At 40.9% G+C, this 18,090-nt stretch overlaps 2 long non-coding RNA genes across 5 annotated transcripts; one reads left to right on the top strand and one right to left on the bottom strand.

The window, feature by feature from the left end:
* Positions 1 to 960: 960 nt before the first annotated feature.
* Positions 961 to 6,299, bottom strand: LOC135533281 (uncharacterized). The gene is made up of 4 exons (XR_010454475.1): positions 6,182 to 6,299; positions 4,441 to 4,545; positions 1,337 to 1,509; positions 961 to 1,232 (listed from the first exon to the last, which is right to left on the bottom strand). It is a non-coding gene; the product is annotated as an uncharacterized LOC135533281 (long non-coding RNA).
* A 5,950-nt stretch (positions 6,300 to 12,249) lies between these two features.
* Positions 12,250 to 17,515, top strand: LOC135533279 (uncharacterized). 4 transcript variants are annotated; one of them, XR_010454473.1, is made up of 6 exons: positions 12,398 to 12,469; positions 12,599 to 12,688; positions 15,063 to 15,194; positions 15,810 to 15,890; positions 16,012 to 16,075; positions 16,731 to 17,515. It is a non-coding gene; the product is annotated as an uncharacterized LOC135533279 (long non-coding RNA). The 4 variants fall into 4 exon arrangements; XR_010454472.1 differs by having other exon boundaries at positions 12,250 to 12,688; positions 16,731 to 17,514; XR_010454471.1 differs by lacking the exons at positions 12,398 to 12,469; positions 12,599 to 12,688 and having other exon boundaries at positions 14,889 to 15,194; positions 15,840 to 15,890; positions 16,731 to 17,514.
* Positions 17,516 to 18,090: the final 575 nt, after the last annotated feature.

The following is an 18,090-nucleotide window of genomic DNA, read 5'->3' as shown; positions in this document are numbered from 1 at the left end:
GAAGTAGGAACTTCTCTGTACTGTATATTTCAGAGATCTGTGAGAGTATTGTAGCTCATGTACTGAACAACAACTTGTGACCTTTGTCCATTTGACAAGGTTTAATGGGTATACAGACATATACTGACTACAAAAGCAGTGCTACAACTTTAACAGTGCCATCTATCTGTAACGGCGTTCGTCTGTTGAAGGAGAAGTGGACCAAAATGCAGCGTGGTGGTTACTCATGTTCTTTAATAAAGAGGAACTCGACATGAAATAACTTGACATACAAAACAACAAACGGAACGTGAAAACCTATACAGCCTATCTGGTGACAATAAACACAGAGACAGGAACAATCACCCACGAAACACTCAAAGAATATGGCTACCTAAATATGGTTCCCAATCAGAGACAATGATAATCACCAGACTCTGATTGAGAACCACCTCAGGTAGCCATAGACTATGCTAGACACCCCACAAAACCCCAAGACAAAAACACACCGCAATAACCCATGTCACACCCTGGCCTGACCAAATAAATGAAGACAAACATAATATATTTCGACCAGGGCGTGACAGAACCCCCCCCCCCCCCCTAAGGTGCGGACTCCCGGACGCACATTAACACAATAGGGAGGGTCCGGGTGGGCGGCTCCGGCGCGGGACGTGGACCCCACTCTATCAATGTCTTAGTTCCTCCTCCTCGCATCCTAGGATAGTCCACCCCGCCGCCGACCATGGCCTAGTAGTCCTCACCCAGAACCCCACTGGACTGAGGTGCAGCACGGGACTGAGGGGCAGCTCGGGACTGAGGGGACTCGGGACTGGGGCAGCTCGGGACTGAGGGGCAGCTCTGGACTGAGGCAGCTTGGGACTGAGGGGAAGCCCAGCACTGAGGGGGAAGCCCAGCGCTGAGAGGAAGCTCAGGCAGGTGGATCCGGCAGATCCTGGCTGGATCCGGCAGATCCTTGGCTGACTGGCGGATCTGGAAGAGTCTGGTTGACTGGCGGATCTGGAAGAGTCTGGTTGACTGGCGGATCTGGAAGAGTCTGGCTGACTGGCGGATCCTGGCAGACTGATGGATCTGGCTGCTCCATGCTGACTGGCGACTCTGGCTGCTCCATGCTGACTGGCGGCTCTGGCTGCTCCATGTAGACTGACAGCTCTGGCGGCTTCTTACAGACTGGTAGCTAGATTTTCGTATTCCTGTGCCTGTCTTCTATCATTATACAATGCGACACACATCTAGAATTAAATATTAAAACCTGTCAAAATAAAACTAATGAAAAGAAAAATGTATATACAAAATAGTGAAAATGCGGCGCTGAAGTAACCTTCATCTCACATACTTTTCTGTGTTTCTTTGTGTTAACTGTGGAGTTGATCGTGTGTCTCTCAGAGGAGGTCAGGAATCAGAAGGAGGTGCAGGAGAAGAGCCAGCATACAGCCAGGATAGAAGAGAAGATCCACAGGCTGAGATGCCAGCTCTGGGAGGGGTCCTGAACATGGAGGGTTCCTAGCCCTGTTGGACAGAGCAGCAACTCAATCAGAGACCGAACACCAAGCCATGCAGCATGAGGTTAGCCCTTAGTTAACTTGGTCAGAGAAAGGAATTCATCATTTGTTAACATTTGAAAATGATATACAGGCTGCATGTAATGTTATCTTCTGAAATTTGACCGAAAACTAATCTTGCATGGTGGCCATGTCTGAGTCTTGGAACATGACCACAAACACAGCTCTTCAGTTATACAGAGAATTATGTGGACAGTGAGACAACAGTTTATAGTGAGACAACAGTTTATCACTTACTGAACAGGTGAGGGAAGTGGAGAGAACCAACAAACCACTGATGAGGGAGTTAGAGGCTAGGATGAATCATGTGATCTCTTCTGGTGTGTTCACATTGATATACAGTATCAAACACAGCTTTAGAGCCTAAACTGGGGGAGGATGAGCCCCCAAACCTAAATCAACCCTTAGCCCTCACCCCCTGAGATCTGAAAGGTTTGAAAAGGTGTGAGCAATCATGTCCATTAAAGGTCAAACTTGTGTTGTATGTTTTCCCAATCAATACTGTATTTGTACTCTGCAGGTACAGTGAGTTCCTTGTGTAGAACTCTGTCTATAAAGGAAGGAGAGCTGTTCACTGCTAAAGGCCAGCAGGATGAGTTGAGAACAGAGGCTGAAGAACCAGTTTGACCAGCTACAGGCCATGTCCAGGAAGTTATGAACATGCTTTGAGTGTGTAGATTAGGTTATATCTATAACTGTCAATCAAACCTGGGTCAAATATGTATTTCAAATAATTTAAATATTTATGGGGGAAATATTGCAGGTTTAAGGATTTATACAAGCATAAATCTTACTCTGTTAATCTTAGCTTTGCGCTATGCCCTGAGAAAGCAGGAAACGACTGGTTTCATTAGACTTGTCTGACCCTGTTCAAGTGGGTCTGTACGGGATACGGTTCCTGTTTCCTCATGTGATGAAGTATGAGATGCTTAGCAACACTGCAAAATGTGTAACCATATATGGACATATGGCTGTTTGCCAGCTGGCAAAGATAGACGCTAAGGAAAGCTATAAAAGACCATTTAAAATGTGTTTGGGGGCTCTTCGCTGTGTACCATTTTGGGTCTATGCTAACCAGCTACATTTTTGCTAATCTTATTAATAAAGAACTTTGCTGTTTGAGAGAACCTGCAACCTCTCTTGCTTTTCCCTTTAATGTTTAGAATTTCCACGACATACTTCAGGTGCTCATGATTTAGCTTAACCAGCAGGCAGTTAGCACCTTTGGGACACTTCAGATCTTTCCATTGTGCCTAGATCAAGCACACCTAAAGTCCTTTCAAATACACTGTGAATGTGACTTTTCTAAGAACTGCCTTTAAATTCAGTTCTCTTGTTTACGTGAAGGTGTGAGGAACTCGTGATAATGCTGGAAGAGGAGAATGGAACTCGTGATAATGCTGGAAGAGGAGAATGGAACTTGTGATTTGATAACTTTGTTTATAAGCTACACTTCCTCTTAAGGATCATACTCTTTTTTTTCAATTTTCGCCTAAAATGACAGACCCAAATCTAACTGCCTGAAGCTCAGGCCCTGAAGCAAGGATATGCATTTTCTTGGTACCATTTGAAATGAAACACTTTGAAGTTTGTGGAAATGTGAATCAGTGTAGATGAAAGGATGGTAGACATGTTAAAGAAAGGTTTTTAAGCCTTGAGACAATTTAGAAATGGATTGTGTATGTGTGTCATTCAGCGGGTGAATGGGCAAGACAAAAGATGTAAGTGCCTTTGACCAGGGTGTTGTAGTAGGTGCCAGGTCCACCGGTTTGTATCAAGAACTGCAACACTGCTGGGTTTTTTCACGCTCAACAGTTATTGTCCTGTGTGTATCAAGAATGGTCCAACACCCAAAGGACATCCAGCCAACTTGACACAATTGTGGGAAGCCTTGGAGTAAAGATGGGCCAGCATCCCTGTGGAATGCTTTCGACACTTAATAGAGTCCTTGCCACGACAAATTGAGGCTGTTCTGGGGGCAAAAGGGGGGGTGCAACTCAATATTTAGAATGTGTTACTAATGTTTCTTATACTCAGTGTATGAGCATCATCTAGTAAAAAGGTATGGATGTAAAGGAAGGAAGATCACCCACAGCGATTATGATTTAGGTTTTTCACTGGAGCAATCTCCGACAACTAATTGGACTAACACTTATATTGTGTTGCAAGTTGCTTCTAGGCAGAGTTGCAAAGAAAAGGCCATGGAATGCCGTGCAAAGCTGTCATCAAGGAAAAGGGTGGCTACTTTGAAGAATCTCAAATATAACATTTACTTAGATCTGTTGTAGCTCAATTTAGTCACGTGTATCTAAGTGTCGGAACCGAGTTTGTTCCTTCGTGTGTTGGCACAAGTTTCTGATCCTTCGAGAGCGTAGTTTTGGGTTTTCGTCTGTGCCATTTTTGTATTGGTGGACTATATATATATATCACTGTATATTAAACACGCTTCTCAGAAATCCCCGCTCTCCTGCGCCTGACTCCTACATCTCTCACCGAGACGCACCTTATCACACTCAGCTTTAGCTCCCTGTACATCACAGAGTAACAGGAAGGATTTTCTCTCCTTTCTGCTGCAGTTTCTGGTAGAACTTTGAACTGTCATCAATGTTTTCTAAAACTAACAAACATTCAGTATTCTATGCAATGTTTTAAATCTTCCAAATTGTCATGGGTATAGCTTATAGGTAAACTTCAGCATTACTGGATAATTTTGTGTTTTACTTATTCAACCTTTTATATTTTTTATTGGTGGGGGGGTGGTGACATGGGTAGTATCCAGTTTATTTATGTGTTTAATTAACTTGTTTGAGAATATGTTATCCGTGGGGTACAAAACATTGACCTGGATGAAGATTTATCAAATGATCCCTTGAGGTACCTGCATGGTGGGGTGAAGAGCCTGATCACTGACTTCAGTCTGGGGGGGTTTGGCTCCAGGAGAAGAGAACACAGCCTGGATGATCTTCAATCTCAGCCTCTCATGCTGGAAGACACAGAACCAGGTTTATCCACGCAGCCTTCTAAAGGTGCCAATATCTTCTATGAAGTTCAACCATTTATTAAGAGTTCTAAATTTAACATTCAGTGCAGTTTGTCAGTACTGTCAGTTAACCACACGTTAGACACTAAACCAAGACCTGAACTAAACTGGAATGAGATTCATTGGGAACCATGTTTACTACTGATTCATAATGTATAATTCTATGAATAGATTATTCTTAAAGTATGCCTTAATGTAAGGTGTTATGATTCAACTGGCTGACTACATCATTGCATTTGAAGATGAATTTGAAGCATGAAGAAGATGACTAAGAATGACAAGAGAGTACAACCTAGCCGGTGACCAGATGTATGCTCTGACTCATCAAAACAGATGATATATTCTAGCACATGATGACAGGGTGATATGGATAAAGTCAGCGGACAACATCACTAATTGTGACACATCTTCATGATGTTCTGGAGGACATTATGACTCGACTGGAGATGTAGCAAGCATAAGTAGCTTTGTTTCTGTTTTAATTCGATTGTTTTGTTCCTCTTTGTTTTTACTCTTTGCTTATTTTTAATTTAAATGGCGCTTTAAATCCCATTTATTATTATTATAGTTTTTTTGGAATCTGTCAGAATATAGAACAAGTTGGGAGGTTATTATGACTCGCTTCGCTTGACTCAACCACTTTCAGGTTTTCATTGAAGACACGTTCTGACCTTAGTTCTTTTATTATGTCTTTGTTTTAGTATGGTCAGGGCGTGAGTTGGGTGGGTTGTCTATGTTAGTTTTTCTATGATTTGCTATTTCTGTGTTTGGCCTGGTATGGTTCTCAATCAGAGGCAGCTGTCAATCGTTGTCCCTGATTGAGAACCATATTTAGGTAGCCTGTTTTCTATTGTGTTTCGTGGGTGATTGTTTTCTGTTGTGTGTCTGCACCAGTCAGAACTGTTTCGGTCGTGCTCTTTGTTATTTCCGTGTTAATTTAATAAATATGGACACATACCACGCTGCACCTTGGTCCTCTCCTTTCAACAGCCGTTACATTGAAGTTTAGTTTATTATGATCCCCATTAGCTGTTCCTCATGCGGTAATCAAGGTTAACCCAGAACTCAAATCTTGCGTCATTGGTCAGATGCTGGATTAAGTTCTAGGTACATACGTGTTAAGAGAATCGGAACGAAGAGCTCCACCCTTCCTCTTTTCAAGTTACGGGTCAAGTCTATGGGCCAAATGTCCCCTTCCGAAATCAGAAAGATATTAACACCTGTGAAATGTATTTAGTAGGGATCCCCATTAGCTGCTGACTCTTCCTGGGGTCCAAACAAATCCTGATTTGTCCAAAGCACCGGAACTAAGGCTGCTGTCTCACACATCCTGTTGTATCATGACAGACCGACCCTACCATGTGTGTTTAAGTAGTCTGTCCACGAGAGATTACTCATGCAAGTTACTCTTCCTGGAGAAGCAGGGATTCAGCAACTCCATACATCAATAAGGTCTAATGAGCCAATCATATTTGATTTTGATGGTCACTTTTTGATAATGATCACAATGATTTCCTTTACAATTCAGTTAACTCTGTGTTGCAGGAGGTACATTATCTACACCCTTTATTTTACTCACCAATCTTTACGTTCCTTATTGAAGCATTCCTCAATTGACATAATTAATGCACTTTCTTAGACATCCATGAGCAAAAGCTGAGCTGCCTAGTCTATCCTTTGACATCAGCTACTTCCTGTTTCTTCTGGGATACTTCCTCCTGCAGCTGGACTACCACCCGGAGGATCATAATCAGTGACAAATACTTTGTATTGATATTGGATTGACGTTAGATTTAGTTAATGTCTGTTAATGCCACTGACACTAGAGGGCAGTACAACCTATCCCATGAATGGATGTAAACCCTGTGTTGCTGGAGACATTACTTATCAATCTATGAGGTTTCTCATTGAAGCATTGCTTGACATAATCAATGCACTTGTCAAATCAAATCAAATCAAATCAAATTTATTTATATAGCCCTTCGTACATCAGCTGATATCTCAAAGTGCTGTACAGAAACCCAGCCTAAAACCCCAAACAGCAAGCAATGCAGGTGTAGAAGCACGGTGGCTAGGAAAAACTCCCTAGAAAAGCCAAAACCTAGGAAGAAACCTAGAGAGGAACCAGGCTATGTGGGGTGGCCAGTCCTCTTCTGGCTGTGCCGGGTAGAGATTATAACAGAACATGGCCAAGATGTTCAAATGTTCATAAATGACCAGCATGGTCGAATAATAATAAGGCAGAACAGTTGAAACTGGAGCAGCAGCACGGCCAGGTGGACTGGGGACAGCAAGGAGTCATCATGTCAAGTAGTCCTGGGGCATGGTCCTAGGGCCGCGGTTCAGTTGAAACTGGAGCAGCAGCACGGCCAGGTGGACTGGGGACAGCAAGGAGTCATCATGTCAGGTAGTCCTGGGGCATGGTCCTAGGGCTCAGGTCCTCCGAGAGAGAGAAGGAGAGAATTAGAGAACGCACACTTAGATTCACACAGGACACCGAATTGGACAGGAGAAGTACTCCAGATATAACAAACTGACCCCAGCCCCCGACACATAAACTACTGCAGCATAAATACTGAAGGCTGAGACAGGAGGGGTCAGGAGACACTGTGGCCCCACCCGAGGACACCCCGGACAGGGCCAAACAGGAAGGATATAACCCCACCCACTATGCCAAAGCACAGCCCCCACACCACTGGAGGGATATCTTCAACCACCAACTTACCATCCTGAGACAAAGCTGAGTATAGCCCGCAAAGATCTCCGCCACGGCACAACCCAAGGGGGCGCCAACCCAGACAGGATGACCACATCAGTGAATCAACCCACTCAGGTGACGCACCCCCTCAGGGACGGCATGAGAGAGCCCCAGCAAGCCAGTGACTCAGCCCCTGTAATAGGGTTAGAGGCAGAGAATCCCAGTGGAAAGAGGGGAACCGGCCAGGCAGAGACAGCAAGGGTGGTTCGTTGCTCCAGAGCCTTTCCGTTCACCTTCCCACTCCTGGGCCAGACTACACTCAATCATATGACCCACTGAAGAGATGAGTCTTCAGTAAAGACTTAAAGGTTGAGACCGAGTTTGCGTCTCTGACATGGGTAGGCAGACCGTTCCATAAAAATGGAGCTCTATAGGAGAAAGCCCTGCCTCCAGCTGTTTGCTTAGAAATTCTAGGGACAATTAGGAGGCCTGCGTCTTGTGACCGTAGCGTACGTGTAGGTATGTACGGCAGGACCAAATCAGAGAGATAGGTAGGAGCAAGCCCATGCAATGCTTTGTAGGTTAGCAGTAAAACCTTGAAATCAGCCCTTGCTTTGACAGGAAGCCAGTGTAGGGAGGCTAGCACTGGAGTAATATGATCAAATTTTTGGTTCTAGTCAGGATTCTAGCAGCCGTATTTAGCACTAACTGAAGTTTATTTAGTGCTTTATCCGGGTAGCCGGAAAGTAGAGCATTGCAGTAGTCTAACCTAGAAGTGACAAAAGCATGGATTAATTTTTCTGCATCATTTTTGGACAGAAAGTTTCTGATTTTTGCAATGTTACGTAGATGGAAAAAAGCTGTCCTTGAAATGGTCTTGATATGTTCTTCAAAAGAGAGATCAGGGTCCAGAGTAACGCCGAGGTCCTTCACAGTTTTATTTGAGATGACTGTACAACCATTAAGATTAATTGTCAGATTCAACAGAAGATCTCTTTGTTTCTTGGGACCTAGAACAAGCATCTCTGTTTTATCCGAGTTTAAAAGTAGAAAGTTTGCTGCCATCCACTTCCTTATGTCTGAAACACATGCTTCTAGCGAGGGCAATTTTGGGGCTTCACCATGTTTCATTGAAATGTACAGCTGTGTATCATCCGCATAGCAGTGAAAGTTAACATTATGTTTTCGAATAACATCCCCAAGAGGTAAAATATATAGTGAAAACAACAGCGTCACTAGTCACTTGTCCTAGTGTCACGTTGTATAATGATTGGAGACAGGCGCAGTAATACGTAATAGTTTTTTTTATTTAACCTCAGGAGGCTGAAAAAATGTGTCTTGTCACCGAAAACCCAAACTAACTTTTACAGGTGCACAATTGAGAGCTTCCTGTCGGGCTGTATCACCGCCTGGTACGGCAACTGCACCGCCCACAACCGCAGGGCTCTCCAGCAGTCTGCACAACATATTACCGGTGGCAACCTTCCTGCCCTCTAGGATACCTACAACACCAGATGTCACAGGAAGGCAAAAAAAGATCATCACCCGAGCCACTACCGGAACTAGAAGCACAATAACATCTGCTAAATATGTGTATGTGACCAATAAAATTTGATTTGATTTGAAGTTAACTGATGAAGTAACAGGAAAGGCATGTCCCAACATGCATCAGGGTGTCCTTATCCTCATCCAGCATTATCATGAATTCCTCAAACTTCACATGTAAGAGAAATGAAAATTAAACCATTTTACGGAGAAGTCACATTCTCAGTATATTTTAAAGGACTTTAGCTGTGCTTGATCTAGGAACAATGGAAACAACTAATTAGTCCCAAAGACGCTGATCCTAAAGGAAGTCAAATTAGTCCAGGGCCCTACACTACTGGGATCAAGGCTGGGGTTAGATGAATATGACGTGTTTACATAGAAATAACCTACTTTACATGTTCTGTGAATGTAGCCTAACTTTAAGCATGACATATTTTCATCTTGATGTATAATTGTGTGATGTCTAGACAGGTTTACTCATAACAATAAACAGGTTAATAATTTGCTTTTAGTGAAAGGCGAGAAAATCTATTTAGTTTCTTTGCATTTTAAAATAATTATCAATAAGCATCCATTTCCAAGGATATTATTTATTTAATTTCCATAATCACTGCAGCATCAATTCGTCACCTTTTCCAGCCATGATGGGTTCATACTCCCAAAGTAGCTATAGTCTACAACAAATGACCATGCTCATCTCTCATTTAATTGGACATATTAGATATGCTATTTATTCTGCAACAATTATGAAAATATGGATTGTGTATAAATGCAATATTGTATTACATTACTGTATTCAGGTGTAAGCTACAGAAGTGACCTTCTGTCCCACCGGATCGATGGCATAGAGCAAAATACTTGAAAAAGCTCCTCTGTTTACTACTGTGAAGTTGGTCAAATTAAATGAGAGATTGGATGAATGGCTTTCTTGTTGTAGGCCTATGGTACCTCGTGAGTATGAAAAGATCACTGAATAGGTGAGGAATTTATGATGCAATGATCATGAAAATGAATAAAACACTTATAACGTTTTTATTTATGCAGGGAGTCATGCTGTGACCATGGTCTCTTTCGCAGATGAGCCCTGCATGAACATCAATAAACAACAATTACACTGTATACACACATTGTAACGGCAGATCTCCTCTTCGTCTGAAGAGGAGTAAGGATCGGACCAAGATGCAGCGTGGTAAGTGTTCATGACGATATTTTATTAATAAAGACAAAATGAACACTCGAACAAAAACAAACGATGACGTGAAATATACCAAACCGAACCAGTACCGTGTGGCGACAAACACTCACACGGAAACAAACACCCACAAACCAACAGTGAAACCCAGGCTACCTAAGTATGATTCTCAATCAGAGACAACTAATGACACCTGCCTCTGATTGAGAACCATACTAGGGCGAAACAGAAACCAAACATAGACTGCCCACCCCAACTCACGCCCTGACCATACTAAATGTCTAAAGGTCAGAACGTGACACACATCATCTACACAATACATGAAAAGCAAACACTAAAATCAACCTAATAGATTTATAGAAAACTGATTCTCCCTCTCACTAACGGCAAATGATTGCATCTTGTTATTAACCTGTTTATTGTTATGAATAAGCCTCTCCATAATATCCCCCATTTGCACAAAATACTAGTCTACTTGCCTGTTTTCAATGCTAAACTTCAACCACTAGAAACTCTGCAAAAGCATGCTCTAAAGTTTGCGGGAAGGTGAGCACATTTTCATGTCAAGTTCAGTTTTTATAAATGCCAACTTCTGCTTGAAAACTGACACACGCATGTTTTAGGGTCCATTTTGTACACACGCACAAATTATAAAGGAGGCCCCAGGCCGGGGTTTGAAAAATAAATTAGAGAATTGAAGAATTCGTCCTTAGTTGTACATCTTCTCGAAATCTAAAGGCACAACCTAGATTGGAGCCAATGTCTTAAGTAGTTGAACATGTTATTACTCCTGCCTTGGAGAAAGTGACTAATTGACACATTTTCATTTTCGTCAAAAACAACTTTATATATCGAACTGCCTTTGAGTTGACGGTTTGCACATGCGCATTTCGACTCGGGACGACCGTTAAACCCAATGACATGTTTCTACGCATGAGTTTGGCAAGCCAACGTTGCCATGACATCACCTACAAGTGTGAGCGAGGATTTCTATTGATGAAGCAGTTTTAGTCTGTCTTCATACTGCGCTGTCTTTGGTAGAACGGACATTGCTCCATGTACAAGGCTACGTCACCACAAGAGAGAAGCATTCTCTAATAACTATTTGTCCATTTTTGTTTCAAACTTCTCAAAGTTGATAACTAGCTTGTTAATGTTTTGTTCTTCCAGTGATTGAATTCAGCAAGATATCATAATTTACAAATTGAAAAGTTATTATATTTTATGATGATTCAGTAAACTTTTATTCACATTGACGGTGATGACTGATAACTCAGGGGAGGCCAGCCAACGTACATTACTATATTATATTTATTAACTGCGCAGTGTATGCAATATTTAAGCAGAATATAAGAGCTATTCTTACTATACAGTGCATGTACTAAAATACATTAAGTCAACAGGTCTGTTCATCTCAATACTTCAAAACTCCTAAGAACCTCACAAATCTGGTACGTGGGTCTTTCCAGTGACCTGGTGAGGACTGAGGAACCATGGCACAGTTTGAACGCTTGATATGTTTCACTGTAAGTGAAACATTTCTGATTTGCACATTTTGTGGCTTGGCATGTTTAAAAAAACAAATGATCGATGTACATTTTTCCCTCGTGAAATATGAATTAGAGTTATTATTAGCCTACTATATAGTCTTAGTTTCAATTTGACTGAAAACATTGTAGAAAACCCATGGAGAGAAATGCATTTCATTAACATTTATTGACTGAATTTGAAATTAACATGTTATCTTGGGTTTGGTGTCACATCTTTAAATGTAATGGATGCTGATTGTGATGTTTTATTTCTTCTCTATTTTCAGATACATTTTAAACTTCTAAACATTGAACCCTGTTCCACATATGATCCATCTATAAAATAGGTGACAGATATTGCAGAATGTGTAGGCCTGGTAAGGACCTTGTGTATTTTTATGAAGGGTTAATTATAATAATAACAACAATAATAATTATGATGATAATAATACCAAAAGGTAATTATTCTTTTCAACAGGACATTGTGTACATAGGCATTGTACTAAATCTAAACATACACCTTCCTGTGTGCCCTGTATTGACTCCACCTTCCTGTGTGCCCTGTATTGAAGTCTAAGGTAAATCAAACTAAAGTACTAAAGTACAAATCTACAACAAAACAGAAAGTTGAATGATCAAATCGCTGTCTCAGACTGTTATATTATGTGTTACAGGTGTAAATCTTTAGGTCTTCAAGAACTAAGACCAGGAACTCATTGGTCCAATTCTGAATGTGGACCACAATCCTCAAGAATAGAACCTGGAATCATCATTGGTGTTGTTGTGGCATCAGTCCTAATAGCTCCTATAATAATAATAAGAAGAAGAATTGTAATTCTAAGGAAGAAAAGAAGTACAACAACAGTGACTTTTTCTCCAGTGACAGTAAATGCTGTAGAGGTATGTTGATATAATCTACATGTTGAACCGTCACTGTGCTAAGGTTAGCTGAGCAGATGTTATTATTGCTCTACTTACTCTGGGCTGAACTAGAAATGTTTCATTGAGTAATATGTTTCCTTCTATTAGGCATCATCAGATTTAGAGGAAACACCAAGCAATGTAGTACAATGAAACAGAAGAAAGTACAGCATCTTGCAGGTGTTAGTTTTGTAGATGGTGAGTTGTCAAGAGCTTCAGCCATATGACTAAAGGTGTATGCTCTATTACTTCCTGTTATCAATGCAATGAGGACAACTAAGATATGGTCAAAGTGCTATGAAACTATAGCCTCACTTTCACACTGTCCTTGTTCATTACTGGTTTATTCTCCCACAGATTCAAGCTCTGACCGCACTCATCATTACAAATGCTACCTGAGGTACGTCCAGATTCTGTACACTGTGGTAAATGTGATCTACATTCAATTGTTTCTTAAAGTTGGTTTCTGGCATATTACTGTTGCTAAGTAAGATTTCATGAGGGTTGCCAAATTGGAGTAAAACACTGTATTTGTCAGTGTTTTTTGTGCACTAGTATCCCAAAGTATTAAGTGAAATCTAACATAGAAAACAATATTGGCAGCAATGAAAGAAAATGAAAAGGATACTATTATATTATAATATAATATTTCGGTGACAACCTGGTTGATTAATAATATTGGGTTGACAATGCAGATAGTCCGGGTAGCCATTTGATTGGCTGTTCAGGAGTCCTACGGCTTGGGTGTAGAAGCTGTTTGGAGCCTTTTGGACCTAGACTTGGAGCTCCGGTACCGCTTGCCTTGAGGGAACAGAGAGAACAGTCAATGACTGGGGTGGCTGGAGTCCTTGACAATTTTTAGGGCCTTCCTCTGACACCGGTTAACCAATGCAAATGAATAGGAAAATATTCTAAGCTTATTAATAGGACAACATTTAGCGTAATTGGGAACACATATGGCGCGGGGAGGAGTCAAAGGATCCTCGCCAGGCTATTGTTTCAGAGAACCTGTAGGGCTTCATGTGTATCAAATCTCTAGGCGATAGTGGGCTAAATCAATGAAATATGCAGGCTTTGTCATGATCTGTGATCAAAATAGACAGGGGTGTTTTTGGTTCCGTTTAGGCTATAGGTTATGGGTAAGTACGCAGCTGCACTGAAATGAATAGCCTGAATCAATGCGATTCTCCTGAATAAAAATCTGTTCAACTGTTTGGTCTATGGATACCGCTTCTAACTTTTTGGTATTTTTGTATAGGCATAGCCTACCACTAATATTCTAAATTGCAGAGACGAACACGGAACCCAAACCGGCTGCGTGCCTGCGCTATCATGCATACATTTATTTTGATACAACATTAGAATACAAGTAGTACTAATCATTAAGGTTGTTGTCAGCATTTCTTTCAACTGCACAATATGCATGAATTCAAAAACGTTCTGCTGAGTTTGCCCTAGAAATGTAGCCTAGATAGTATCTCTTCTTTATGTCCCTTGTGAAACTGGTTCTACTACCAGCAAGTAAGTACACTTCTCTCCACAGTTCTGAGGGAAACACATTCACCCAAAAGCACCTTTTCACTGAATTACCTTAGACAAATAATTTACAATTGATAGTCTTTTAACATCCCCCACAAACCAAATAGTTGTAATCTACAACTAGATGCGAAATCATCGAACTGAACAAATAAAATTGCAATAGACTTTTAAACCGTCCTCCTCCCAAACATTCCCTGTCATACAACAGTACATAATGGTTTCACTGAGCTGTAGGCCAAGGTTTCCTTCCTCATAAAACTCCCCCCTCTTCCTGTTTTCAACGTCCCTAACATTCCCTGTATACAACTGTACATGTTGGTTTCCTTTCTCATTAAACCCCTTTCTTCCTTTTTTCTATTTCTACAATTAATGGGCAAATGGATTTAGTTAAATTAATCTAACACCAATACAACTATTTGCAGTTTAGCAGTATTATCATGATGAATTTGTCAGACTACTCAGACAGATGGTAAACAGAATGTAATTCTGAACCTGCAAACCGTGGCTACTTTCAATTCTCTGCCTGTTTCATGCAAAAATACTGCAGGGCCTTTCCTAGTCGGCAGGGTAGCCTAGTGGTTAGAGCGTTGGGCTAGTAACGAGTTCAAACCCCCGAGCTGACAAGGTACAAATCTGTCGTTCTGCCCCTGAACAGGCAGTTAACCCACTGTTCCCAGGCCGTCATTGAAAATAAGAATTTGTTCTTAACTGACTTGCCTGGTTAAATAAAGGTAAAATAAAAAATAAAAATAAAAAATATAACACATGCAGAACCTGCTCCACCTGTCCCACCATGCCTTCCTGCCCTCCTGATCTGACAGAACAGGGGAAAACAAATACCATAATGCTTTCACCTGTCTCCTGTTCAGATCAATGACCATGAAAGAAAGGAGATAGAGGAAGCCACTGTAGACTATTGAGATGCACCCCTACACGACGCTGTGGCTGCCTTGTTATCAGTCTTGTGTTTCTCTCCCTCAGGAATGGCAGACCAAGGAGCTGCTCTCACTTATGACTTAACTGTCTGATGAAGAAACAAAGCCGCTTGATGACAATGGATCCTCCTAAAGAGGTCAAAGGGCAGACAAACCTCTCAGGCAGTAACATCCCAGTCTGCTTCAGTGGCCCAGAAATCAGGAGCAAACCCAGACTCAGAGATGGATAGGTAAGAGATAGCATTATCATAATCAAACCCAGACTCAGAGCTGGCACCTCTTGTTATACACTACAAATATGAACATAGCGTTCTCTGTGAGACTGAAGTTTTATATTTAATTAAAATCCTCACATTAATTCAGTTTAAGAGGGCATGAAATAGAGCTCACCAGATTGTAGTCCTAAAAAAGTGAACTGAGTTGCCTCTGGTTTGTTCAGACATTCCTATGGGGAAGGAGTAGGGTTTTAGGATAAACGCGTAAAATAAGGTCTGAGGTTAAAACAAGGCTTAGGAAATCTTATACGTTTTGTTCTACGGGATAATTTGATGAATTATGAAGCGTTTATGTGCTTTTTATGGTGACATAAATACTTAGAAATTCACAAAAAGTGACGTTAGCTGATGATTATCTCATAGAACAAAACTCCCAAGCCTGTGTTTACCACAGACCTTACTTTCTACACTCATCCAAAACCCTACCAAAACGGCATTCATTTCCCCATAGGCTTCGTCCAACGAACCATGGTGGAGTTAATGCCTACAAAAAGACGCCATTGCTATTTCTCTATAGTAGTGTTGTATTAACTAGGCTTATTGTCCTTGTCCTGTGTGTGTATGAACCAGTGATGATTCTCTCTCCCCCTGCCATGTCAGCTGACCAGGAATGAGGCAAGCCGCCTCGTTACCCCCGAGACTATCTGGAGGGTAAGATACAGAATATAGGTCTCTCCATGGGTGGGAGATGGATATTTAAGCTAATCAACACTCCCTTTATTTTACTGACTTGTTGAATGATTGATCCATTCATCCTTCCATCCCTTCCCAGCCTTCCTCTCCTCTGAGGACCCAGCGAGGGTCGAGCACAGTGAGACACTTCTACAGCCAGAGAGGTGAGAGGTCACATGGTTTGGATGGTAAATATTTATATCACGTATGCAAAAGCAAGTATGTTCCATCTACAGTACCAGTCAAAAGTTTGGACACCCCTACTCATTCAAGGGTTTTTCTTTATTTGTACTATTTTCTACATTGTCGAATAATCATGAAGACATCAAAACTATGAAATAATTTTGGGTTACTACATGATTCCATGTAGTAACCCAAAAAGTGTTAAATATTCATTTACATTAGTGAAAAATTGTCCACTGATTCATGTAGTTTCTCTCCCCTTTTGACAGTTGATTTCCTCTCAGGAACCCACATCTGTTCTTTGTTATTCTGAAAGTAATTTGTGTAGCGTGTACTTTTCCCCACTCATTCACCCCGTCTCTTTACGTAGCTTATACATATTTGGTGGCCTGATTGCATCCAGACTATGTCAAATTCTGAACACAATGCCCATCCTGGCAGATCTGAACCTAATGTGAGCACAATGGGACTTTAGTGAATCCAGACCTAATGCAGCTTGGAGTGATCGGATGACAGGCGTCACCTTTAAGTGCCTTCAAAGTAATAGATATGTGTAAGCTGCTACATATCTATTACATTGAGTGTTGTATATACATAACATGACTAAATATGTTTATTTCTGTGTTGCCCTGGCAGTCAAGAAATGGAACAGCAAGGCCACAGAACATGACATACGCAGAGCTGTGGGAGACCACCTGAAGCATTCCCCTGGTAGAGCCAGAGGATGGTGTTTACCACACCACCACCAAACATCTTCAACAGGCTTGAAAAGTGGGATTGATCTGTTTGATCCATTTGATTTGTTTCAGTTTTCATTAGTTGAATCCTTCGACTTATTAATGATAAAAAATAAAAAATAAATGTTAACAAAAATGCACTGGATTCATTCAAAGGTGATACTAAACATCCATCATTTTGACACAGAGGAAGATATGCTAAATTTATACAGTTTTTGATTCAAAGATGGACCAAAATATATGTTCCTTTTGCACATTTTTGTTCATTAGTTTTGCAAGAATGTTGATTGGTCGGTCATTGGGTTCATTAGTATAGCAATATGTTGATGCCATTGATTAAAAGAGTAAGAATATGATGCAATATTCGACACTTGTTTTACTCCATTGTTTGCAAACAATATAATTGTAAAAAAAAAAAATTCAGTTGGTTGCATAAATAATGACGATTACTACATGTTATATGAAATATCAAAACAGAATTGTTCAAATGTAATGGAAAAAATTCACTTAATGTTAAGGTATGGAATAAGAAATGTATCCTTTTTCACGCTGGATGTTTGAAATATGAGGAGATGATGATTTGAGTCAGTCTTCTTCATTAGTGGAACAAAGACAATTAGCACTAACGTTGTACAGAAATACTGGGTGTAAATACTGGCGTGATGTGTGATGTTAATAAAATGTCCTTAGACCAATTTTTCTTATACTGCGTTCATGTGTATAGGCTGCAAGTACGTTGAAATTAAGTTGTTTTCAAGTCGTTGAAACTTTCAACCAAAACCAAACGGAGATTGGACGTCGGGCATTTTCGTCTTTTCAACTACATTTTGCGAGGTGGGTATAGCCTGCTACATCTTCCATCCTCTTAGGCCAGAGAAAGAATGTATGAATTAATGGTTGGATCAGAATCACAGTTACAATCATTGGCCATTACAGAGAATTAGGTAAAACCACAAGTCTAAATCCTTATCTCCATCCATGACTAATTTAGGAAAGGGCTGACTTTAACTAGCTAGCAATCCACTGAAGGACAAATCCAAACAGGCTTCCCTTCATATTTTTGGGGAGTTCCGCCAGAATCACATCAAATCTAAGTTTCTTTGTCACGTGCGCCGAATACAGACCTTATAGTGAAATGCTTACTTACAGGCCCTAACCAACAGTGTATTCGGCACCCTTGAACTTTGCGACCTTTTGCCACATTTCAAGCTTCAAACATAAAGATATAAAACTGTATTTTTTTGTGAAGAATCAACAAC

Source organism: Oncorhynchus masou, unplaced genomic scaffold (assembly GCF_036934945.1).
Source record: "Oncorhynchus masou masou isolate Uvic2021 unplaced genomic scaffold, UVic_Omas_1.1 unplaced_scaffold_2321, whole genome shotgun sequence".
In the NCBI taxonomy this organism is placed as follows: Eukaryota; Metazoa; Chordata; class Actinopteri; order Salmoniformes; family Salmonidae; genus Oncorhynchus; species Oncorhynchus masou.
The sequence above is the reverse complement of the archived record's forward strand: the minus strand, read 5'-3'. Positions and strand labels throughout refer to the sequence as shown.